General features: G+C 39.5%; 1 protein-coding gene across 5 annotated transcripts in view; it reads right to left on the reverse strand.

The window, feature by feature from the left end:
- Positions 1 to 1,393, reverse strand: part of fam83ha (family with sequence similarity 83 member Ha) — a 68,554-nt gene extending 67,161 nt beyond the window's left edge. For 2 of the 5 annotated variants that reach the window (XM_046359046.1, XM_046359045.1), the window contains exon 1: positions 1,066 to 1,393. The gene's annotated coding sequence lies outside the window, so the exon portion shown is untranslated. Of the gene's footprint in view, positions 1 to 152; positions 960 to 1,065 lie in introns of those variants that run through there. The other 3 variants (XM_046359048.1, XM_046359044.1, XM_046359049.1) reach the window with 2 other exon arrangements.
- Positions 1,394 to 9,375: the final 7,982 nt, after the last annotated feature.

Here is a 9,375-nt window from a genome sequence, read left to right on the forward strand (position 1 = left end):
ATGTGTCATGTTGTGGAGGGGGTGCATTCTTTTCTTTTTTAGGACACCTTGAGTTGGACCAGCTCCCCTCGTAAATGTCGATCTGTGTCCCTAAGAGAGAAATGTTCCACACTATCTTCCTATATGTTTCCTGAAAAACTTTAAGAACTAACCTTATGGCATAACTGAGATTCTTCATGAATTTAATCATCCATGGTTTCAGTTTAGGCTATTATGATGTAGTCCTTCTCTTGAACCGGTCTTCCCCACTGAGACTGTATCGCATTCCTAGTCTGGCTGGACTCCTCAAAAATAGCGTTCTGCGTGGCTTGATCACCTACCCCGACAGAACCAGTTTATTTTCATGCTTGCTTGAGGCATGTTAGGGAGAATGGAAGAGTTTCAGAAGTGAGGAAGAAGCCCGTCTCGCAGATTGCGGACGAGTTATGCCCCGCCTCAAAGTAACCCATCCTAACTGCAAATGTTCAATGAATTCCAGTTTCGTGACATGGACGCGAAAATGTGGTGTTATATGGTGCTTTCAAGACAACTGGGACTCGGAAGAAACGAGGTGAATTCACGATGTCAGTGATCTTCAAGGCGGAAAGTCGCTTTAGAAAGGGAGCTTTAGAAAGAGGCCCGAGTTCCCGATTTGGGATTCCGAGTTGGATGACCGTTCAAAACTATTTTTCCCAGTCGTCTTGAACGCACTGAAGTCGGAAGTCGTGAGATTTCCAAGTTCCTGGTGTCCAGTTATTTTGAACGCGGCAGTATAAACGTATTTCATGCCATTCTACATCATTTCGGCCTAAATGACAGGAGACATCAGAATATTTCTTTAAACTACAAAAATGACCAAAATTAGTGGCGACTATGACACTGTCAAACAGATAAATGAACACGACCTGGGCCAGTTTTCCAAAAACATTTTAGGCTAAATTCATTGGATCCTATGGTTTTAAAATAAACGCAGCCTTATTAATATGCTTTTGGGAAAGCGTCATTGCTCTTGACCTGGCCTAGGGCTAATAAAAAGAGGGGAGATTAGGAGGCTACTAATTCAACTTTCCAGTGGCACTGACTCACCCAATGCTGAAGATGGATAGCATGAATATGCGTAGCCTCGGGTTCTCACTGTACAGGTGATTGTCTCAAGATAGCGCCTGACTACTTTGAAAAACAGTGCTGTTCGTTGTTGAGGGAAAACAATGGTAGCTTCTACTGACAAATTAGTCTTCTCTTTCGGGCAGTAGGCATTTGCTTTCCAAACGTATTTGCCACGATTGTATTTTGAAATTTGCGAAAGGCCTTTAGCTATTCACTGACAAACCGAAAATAAATATTATCCATAGAAATAGAATCCATAGAACGAAAGTGCCCATTCAAGTCAGGACTAACAGCCATTTTGAGCATACACACGAATTTACGACTCAAATTACGAGGGTGAGGTTCCCAAACCCTTCCCAGATAGCATATTTGGTTCGTTGGAAGTTGTGAGAACGTACATTTTTGGTTTTCCGTTGGTTCTTGGAAAACAGTTTTTTTGAGAATGGAAGTGAAAAAGTTGGCTGTTTTGGGAAATTACATTCTTAGGTTGCAGGGAGGTTCTGATAAAGTGTTTCTATATTTATTTAACTAGACAAATAGGTTAAGAACACATTCTTATTTACAATGACAACTGGTAAGGGGTTCTGCCTTGTTTAAGAGCAGAATAACATATTTTTACCTTTTCAGCTCAGGGATTTGATCTAGCAACCTCTTCATTGCTGGCCCAATGCTCTAACCACTTGACTACCTACCACCCCAATGGTTCCCCAAAATGTTTTCCTGTGAGGTTTTATTAACTTTCTGAGAACATAAAGTATATGTTATTTGAAAGTAAATATATAACATTCTGAGAACATGTTTCAAGAATACTTCGATTAACACAGCTAACTTAGGGTAACTGTTTTGAACTCCAAGCACAGATAGGATACATGGAAATGAATGTGCTTAGGCTTTAATCATGCAAACACATTTTAATATTGCAGATAGATTGTCGCTTTCGTCAATGTAAATGTCTGCATAATTTTGAATCTCCCATATATACACTACCGGCCAAAAGTTTTAGAACACCTACTCATTCAAGAATTTTTCTTTATTTTTAATATTTTCTACATTGTAGAATAATAGTGAAGACATCAAAACTATGAAATAACACATGGAATCATGTAGTAACCAAGAAAGTGTTAAACAAAACAGATTCTTCAAGTAGCTACCCTTTTCCTTGATGACAACTTTGCACACGGTTGACATTCTCTCAACCAGCTTCATGAGGTAGTCACCTGGAATGCATTTCAATTAACAGGTGTGCCATCTTAAAAGTTAATTTATGGAATTTCTTTCCTTCTTAATGCGTTTGAGCCAATCAGTTGTGTTGTAACAAGGTAGGGGGTATACAGAAGATAGCCCAATTTGGCAAAAGACCAAGTTCATGTTATGGTAAGAACAGCTTAAATAAGCAAAGAGAAACAACAGTCTATTATTACTTTAAGACATGAAGGTCAGTCAATCCAGAAAATGTCAAGAACTTTGAAAGTTTCTTAAATTGCAGTCACAAAAACCAGCAAGCGCTATGATGAAACTGGCTCTCATGAGGACCGCCACAGGAATTAAAGACCCAGAGTTACTTCTCCTGCAGAGGATAAGTTCATTAGAGTTAACTGCACCTCAGATTGCAGCGTAAATAAATGCTTCACAAATTTCAAGCAACAGACACATCTCAACATCAACTGTTCAGAGAAGACTGCGTGAATCAGGCCTTCATGGTCGAGTTGCTACAAGAGGAGTCAAACAAGGGTGTCTGCTGTCAGTATATTTATTTGTTATGGCCATCGAAGTGCTACTTGTAGCTATTAAAATCAGATCAAATAACAACATTAGAGGATTTTAAATGAAAGGCATAAAAACAAAGGTGTCCTTGTATGCTGATGACTCAAATGTTATATTAAGTCCGCAAGCTAGATCCCTGCAGTCTCATTGAAGATCTAGATAACTTTTCTGGCCACTCTGGACTAAAACATAATTAAAATATTACGTATTGGATCTTAAAAAAAACATTTTACATTACACTGCAGTTTACCTATGAAATGGTCTGACTTTGAAATAGACATACAGTGCATTCGGAAAGTATTCAGACCCCTTGTCTTTTTCCACATTTCGTTACATTACAGCCTTATTCTAAAATGGATGAAATATTTTTTTCCCCCACATCACACACAAATGACAAAGCAAAAACAGGTTTTTAGACATTTTTGCAAAATATTCAGTATTCAGACCCTTTCTTTGTTGAAGTACCTTTGGCACTAATTACATCCTTGAGTCTTCTTGGGAATGATGCTACCAGCTTGGCCTACCTGTATTTAGGGAGTTTTCCCATTCTTCTCTGCAGATCTTCTCAAGCTCTGTCAGGTTGGCTGAGGAGCGTCGCTGCAGTTATTTTCAGCTCTCTCCAGAGATGTTAGATCGGGTTCAAGTCTGGGCTCTGGCTGGGACACGCAAGGACATTCAGAGACTTGTCTTGAAGCCACCCCCTAATTGTCTTGGCTGTGTGCTTAGTGTCGTTGTCTTGTTGGAAGGTGAACCTTCACCCCAGTCTGAGGTCATGAGTGCTCTGGAGCAGGTTTTCATCAATAATCTTTCTGTACTTTGCTCCGTTCATCTTTCCCTTGGTCCTGAATAGTCTCCCAATCCCTGCTGCTGAGAAACATCCCCACAGCATTATGCTGCCACCACCATGCTCCACTGTGGGGATGGTGCCAGGTTCCACGCTTGGCATTCAATCCAAAGACCTCAGCCTTGATTTCATCAGAAAAAAATTACACAGATTAACTCCTTAGTCATATCTCAGTTTACTCACTTATTTATGGCACTGCCTACTCCAGATGGTTCATACTTTTTTGTTGTTGTTGCTTCGTCTGGGATGCTAAACCAGACAAGATGAAGCGTTCATATCTATATAATGAATATAAACTGGGTGGGCTGAGATGATTAAATATATAAGCACTAAAGCTCTCTCTAAAAGCTTCACTTATACAAAAGCTTTACTTGAATCCAAAATTGTTCCCAAGTAGATTACTAAGGAAAGCTCATCCCTGGTTTAAAAATGGCCTTTTTGCTTTGTGCAGATTGCCATTTCTCATTTTCAATGAATTGAAAATGAAACCCTGTTCAAAGTATCTCACTTTTCAAACAAGCAATGCAGAGATGGTTACAATTTCAAATTCATCCCCCAGAAAAGATAGAATAAATATTACAAAAAATATTATGATTGAACTCAAATGTGCTGGTTGATAAAATATTTGTATTTATGGAAAATTTGTTTGAGAAGGATATTCTGTTTTTAAATTATATTGTAAATTGGAGTGGTAGAATTATGTATTTCATGGAGCTACTGGAATTACATGGGAAGGTCTGGTCAGTCCAAGATTACAACCAATTGATTACAGCACTACCCCAAAAATGGAGAAGGCAGGTGGCAGTAGAAGGAGGTAGGGAACTGGTCTGTCTGCCTAATACAAAGGATCAAAACTGGGGGAGGAACAAGAATAGTATTAGGACCTGCGCCCGTTCCTGTAGGTTCATGCTCTACAACATCTGCAGAGTACGACCCTGCCTCACACAGGAAGCGGCGCAGGTCCTAATCCAGGCACTTGTCATCTCCCGTCTGGATTACTGCAACTCGCTGTTGGCTGGGCTCCCTGCCTGTGCCATTAAACCCCTACAACTCATCCAGAACGCCGCAGCCCGTCTGGTGTTCAACCTTCCCAAGTTCTCTCATGTCACCCCGCTCCTCCGCTCTCTCCACTGGCTTCCAGTTGAAGTTCGCATCCGCTACAAGACCATGGTGCTTGCCTACGGAGCTGTGAGGGGAACGGCACCTCAGTACCTCCAGGCTCTGATCAGGCCCTACACCCAAACAAGGGGACTGCGTTCATCCACCTCTGGCCTGCTCGCCTCCCTACCGCTGAGGAAGTACAGTTCCCGCTCAGCCCAGTCAAAACTGTTCGCTGCTCTGGCCCCCCAATGGTGGAACAAACTCCCTCACGACGCCAGGACAGCGGAGTCAATCACCACCTTCCGGAAACACCTGAAACCCCACCTCTTTAAGGAATACCTAGGATAGGATAAAGTAATCCTTCTCACCCCCCCCTTTAAGATTTAGATGCACTATTGTAAAGTGACTGTTCCACTGGATGTCATAAGGTGAATGCACCAATTTCTAAGTCGCTCTGGATAAGAGCGTCTGCTAAATGACTTAAATGTAAATGTAAATGTAGTATAAATAGGAAAATATACCAGTTTAATTTAAGAAACAGGATGTTGACAGCTGTGCCATACAGATTGCAAAATAGTTGGGAAGATATTTTTGATAATTTAAGTAAATGTAATCTTTACTTCAAGAAAGATGTTTATATGTTATGTATAAAATGCATATTTCTGCATGGTTTAATATTTAGATTTATTTAAAACAATGTGATTGTTGGAGTTCAGGTGTTTGACGGGATTGATGTGTGACTAGGTGCATTCTTGTCAAATAAATATGCTTATTCATTCATAATTATGGATACATTCTGCAATTAGTTAAATTGGGATTTGAATCCTCAACAGAACATGCCAACAAGTTAGTTTTGAATTGCTTTAATACAGCAGTGCCTTCTGATACCATGAATTAAAATAGATTTCACCTTGTTCATATAGTTGGCAGACATTCTATGGGATGAAATATAAACCTCCACTGGCTGACGGAGAAGAGGATTTGGTAAAATAAGGGTATGTTTCTAATATCATCTAGGTAGGTAAGTAGCTAGCAAGTTAGGTAGATTCTTGGCAAAATACTAGCCTTGTTTGTAAATATCTGACTGCTACTAGGATAGTATTCTATACAAGACAACAGTATACTGCAAATTGTAAATATCTGACTGCTACCAGGATAGTATTCTATACAAGACACCAGAACAAATGAATACATAAGACAACAGGTATTAGTTAAATAAAATATGGAACAGTAAATGAAAATGCAAAATATATAGTTTGTTTGGATCAAGGTAGCTAATGAATGGTTGACAATAGAGCCTCCCACAATGCAGGCGATGGCTGCAGGATGAAGTTGGTGAAGAGCCCTGACAGTATTTCTCAGTAAGACCAAAATAATGGTGTTCCAAAAAAGGTCCAGTCACCAGGACCACCAATACAAATTCCTTCTAGAAGTTGGTGAAGAGCCCTGACAGTATTTCTCAGTAAGACCAAAATAATGGTGTTCCAAAAAAGGTCCAGTCACCAGGACCACCAATACAAATTCCTTCTAGACACCGTTGCCCTAGAGCACACAAAAAACTATACATACCTTGGCCGAAGCATCAGCTCCACAGGTAACTTCCATAAAGCTGTGAACGATCTGCAAGACAAGGCAAGAAGGGCCTTCTATGCCATCAAAAGGAACATCAAATTCGACATACCAAATAGGATCTGGCTAAAAATACTTGAATCAGTTATAGAACCCTTTGCCCTTTATGGTTGTGAGGTCTGGGGTCTGCTCACCAACCAAGAATTCACAAAATGGGACAAACACCGAATTGAGACTGCATGCAGAATTCTGCAAAAATATCCTCTGTGTACAATGTAAAACACCAAATAATGCATGCAGAGCAGAATTAGGTTGATACTCGCTAATGATCAAAATCCAGAAAAGAGATGTTAAATTGTACAACCACCTAAAAGGAAGCGATTTCCAAACCTTCCATAACAAACCATCACCTACAGAGAGATGAACCTGGAGAAGAGTCCCCTAAGCAAGATGGTTCTGGGGCTGTTCACAAACACAAACAAACCCCACAGAGCCCCAGGACAGCAACAAAATTAGACCCAACCAAATTATGAGAAAACAAAAAGATAATTACTTGACACATTGGAAAGATTTAACAAAAAAACAGAGCAAACTAGAATGCTATCTGGCCCTAAACAGAGAGTACACAGTGGCAGAATACCTGACCACTGTGACTGACTGAAACTTAAGGAAAGCTTTGACTATGTACAGACTCAGTGAGCATAGCCTTGCTATTGAGAAAGGCCGCTGTAGGCAGACCTGGCTCTCAAGAGAAGACACGCTATTCGGAAACTGCCCACAAAATGTGGTGGAAACTGAGCAGCACTTCCTAACCTCATGCCAAATGTATGACCATATTAGAGACATATTTCCTTCAGATTACACAGATCCACAAAGAATTTGAAAACAAACCGATTTTGACAAACTCCCATATCTACTGGGTGAAATAACAGTGTGCCATCACATCAACACGATTTGTGACCTGTTACCACAAGAAAAGGGCAACCAGTGAAGAACCAACACCATTGTAAATACAACCCATATTTACGTTTATTTAATTTCCCTTTTGTATTTTGACCATTTGCCAATCGTTCAACACTATATATATATATATAATATGACATTTGTAATGTCTTTATTCTTTTGGAACTTCTGTGAGTGTTTACTGCTTACTGTTATTTTTTATTGTTTATTTCACTTTTATATATGACCTACTTCACTTGCTTTGGCAATGTTAACATATGTTTCCCATGCCAATAAAGCCCCTTGAATTGAATTGAAGAGCAACTGCAGAAACTTGCAGTTGACTGCAGTCAAAACTTCATGACCTTTGATCACATGATTTTTCTGAAGTTGATGCAGTCTACACGTTGGCGCCAGGGTTCAACCAAACACAAACAAACCCCACAGAGCCCCAGGACAGCAACAAAATTAGACAAAAATTATGAAAAGATTTAACAAAAAAACAGAGCAAACTAGAATGCTACTGTGACACAGTGACCTGACCACTGTGACTTAAGGAAAGCTTTGACTATGTACAGACTCAGTGAGCATAGCCTTGCTATTGAGAAAGGCCGCTGTAGGCAGACCTGGCTCTCAAGAGAAGACACGCTATTCGAAACTGAGAACGACTGACCCCTCTCAATGAAGCCATGGAAGTTCAAGGCCGATCGTGTTACGGCATTGTTAACAGAAAACAGAATCCCCCCATGATAGTGAATAGAAAAATCTCTTTGTAAAAAACAAAAAAAATTATTTGAGGACAATCATGATAGGAATAATTGCTTATAGTGCCCAATATGTATGTAATTCAACCGATTATTTTAAACTTGCACACAGAGGAAGTTATAAAGTTAAATTATATGACAGCCTGCAGTCCCCTGGTCACCCTTCAACTTTACTTACTCAACGAGAGGCTGCACAATAACCCCCCCCCCAGATTAGGAATATTGTTTGTGATACTACAATTCTTTTGGTCAAATATCTATGGTGATATAACATGGGGGGAAGCATGGAAAATTGCTAACAAATATTGTATCAGTAACAAGGTAAAGGAAGTTTCATTTAAAATGTTACATAGAATTTATCCAGTGAAACATGTTTTGGAAAGATTCAAGCTGAATATTCATTATAAATGTGATTTCTGTAAAATGGAGAAGGAAACCATTTTGCATTTGTTTTTTATAACCTATATTTATAGTATAATTTTTGGGATTGACATACAGAATTTTGTTACAAAAAAAATAAGACCGGTTGTACTATTTAATGGTTTTGATATAATGATTTATTTCAGAAATTCTGACATTGATAAAGATGTAGTATATTTAATTAAACTGCTAATAATATTAGGTATGTTTCATACTCACAAATGCAAATGGTCTAATTCAAACAAAAAATGCAATTAAAACTTGTTGTATTATTAATGAATATGATTTGTTTGTTTAGGATTCCTGGCTATGTAAATAGTTTGTATGTATGCTTATTTGCATGTGACTATTCCTCTTTTGTTTGTTGATATTTGTTAATAAGGTTTAAGTGCCTTTGAACGGGATGTGGTAGTAGGTGCCAGGCGCAACGGTTTGAGTGTGTCAAGAACTGCAATACTGCCGGGGTTTTCACGCTAAACAGTTTCCTGTGTGTTTGAATGGTCCACCACCCAAAGGACATTCATCAAACTTGACACAACTGTGGGAAGAATTGGGGTCAACATGGGCCAGCATCCCTGTGGAACGCTTTCGACATCTTGTAGAGTCCATGCCCGACGAATTGTGGCTGTTCTGAGGGCAAAAGGGGGGTGCAACTGAATATTAGGAAGGTGATCCTAATGTTTTGTACACTCAGTGTATACAGTAATTGGTAGGCGCAAGTCAGACAATGCAACACACTTTGAAAGGCGTTGACCAAGAATGGTTACGGAGTTGACAAAAGACATCCGCTGGAACGCGCCTATTGACTTGAACGTTGACAAATCCATTCTATTCATTCTATTTCTATTTTACCTTCGCGTGAGACCAAGCTGCGCAAGTGTTACC

Source organism: Oncorhynchus gorbuscha, linkage group LG08 (assembly GCF_021184085.1).
Source record: "Oncorhynchus gorbuscha isolate QuinsamMale2020 ecotype Even-year linkage group LG08, OgorEven_v1.0, whole genome shotgun sequence".
NCBI classification, from domain to species: domain Eukaryota; kingdom Metazoa; phylum Chordata; class Actinopteri; order Salmoniformes; family Salmonidae; genus Oncorhynchus; species Oncorhynchus gorbuscha.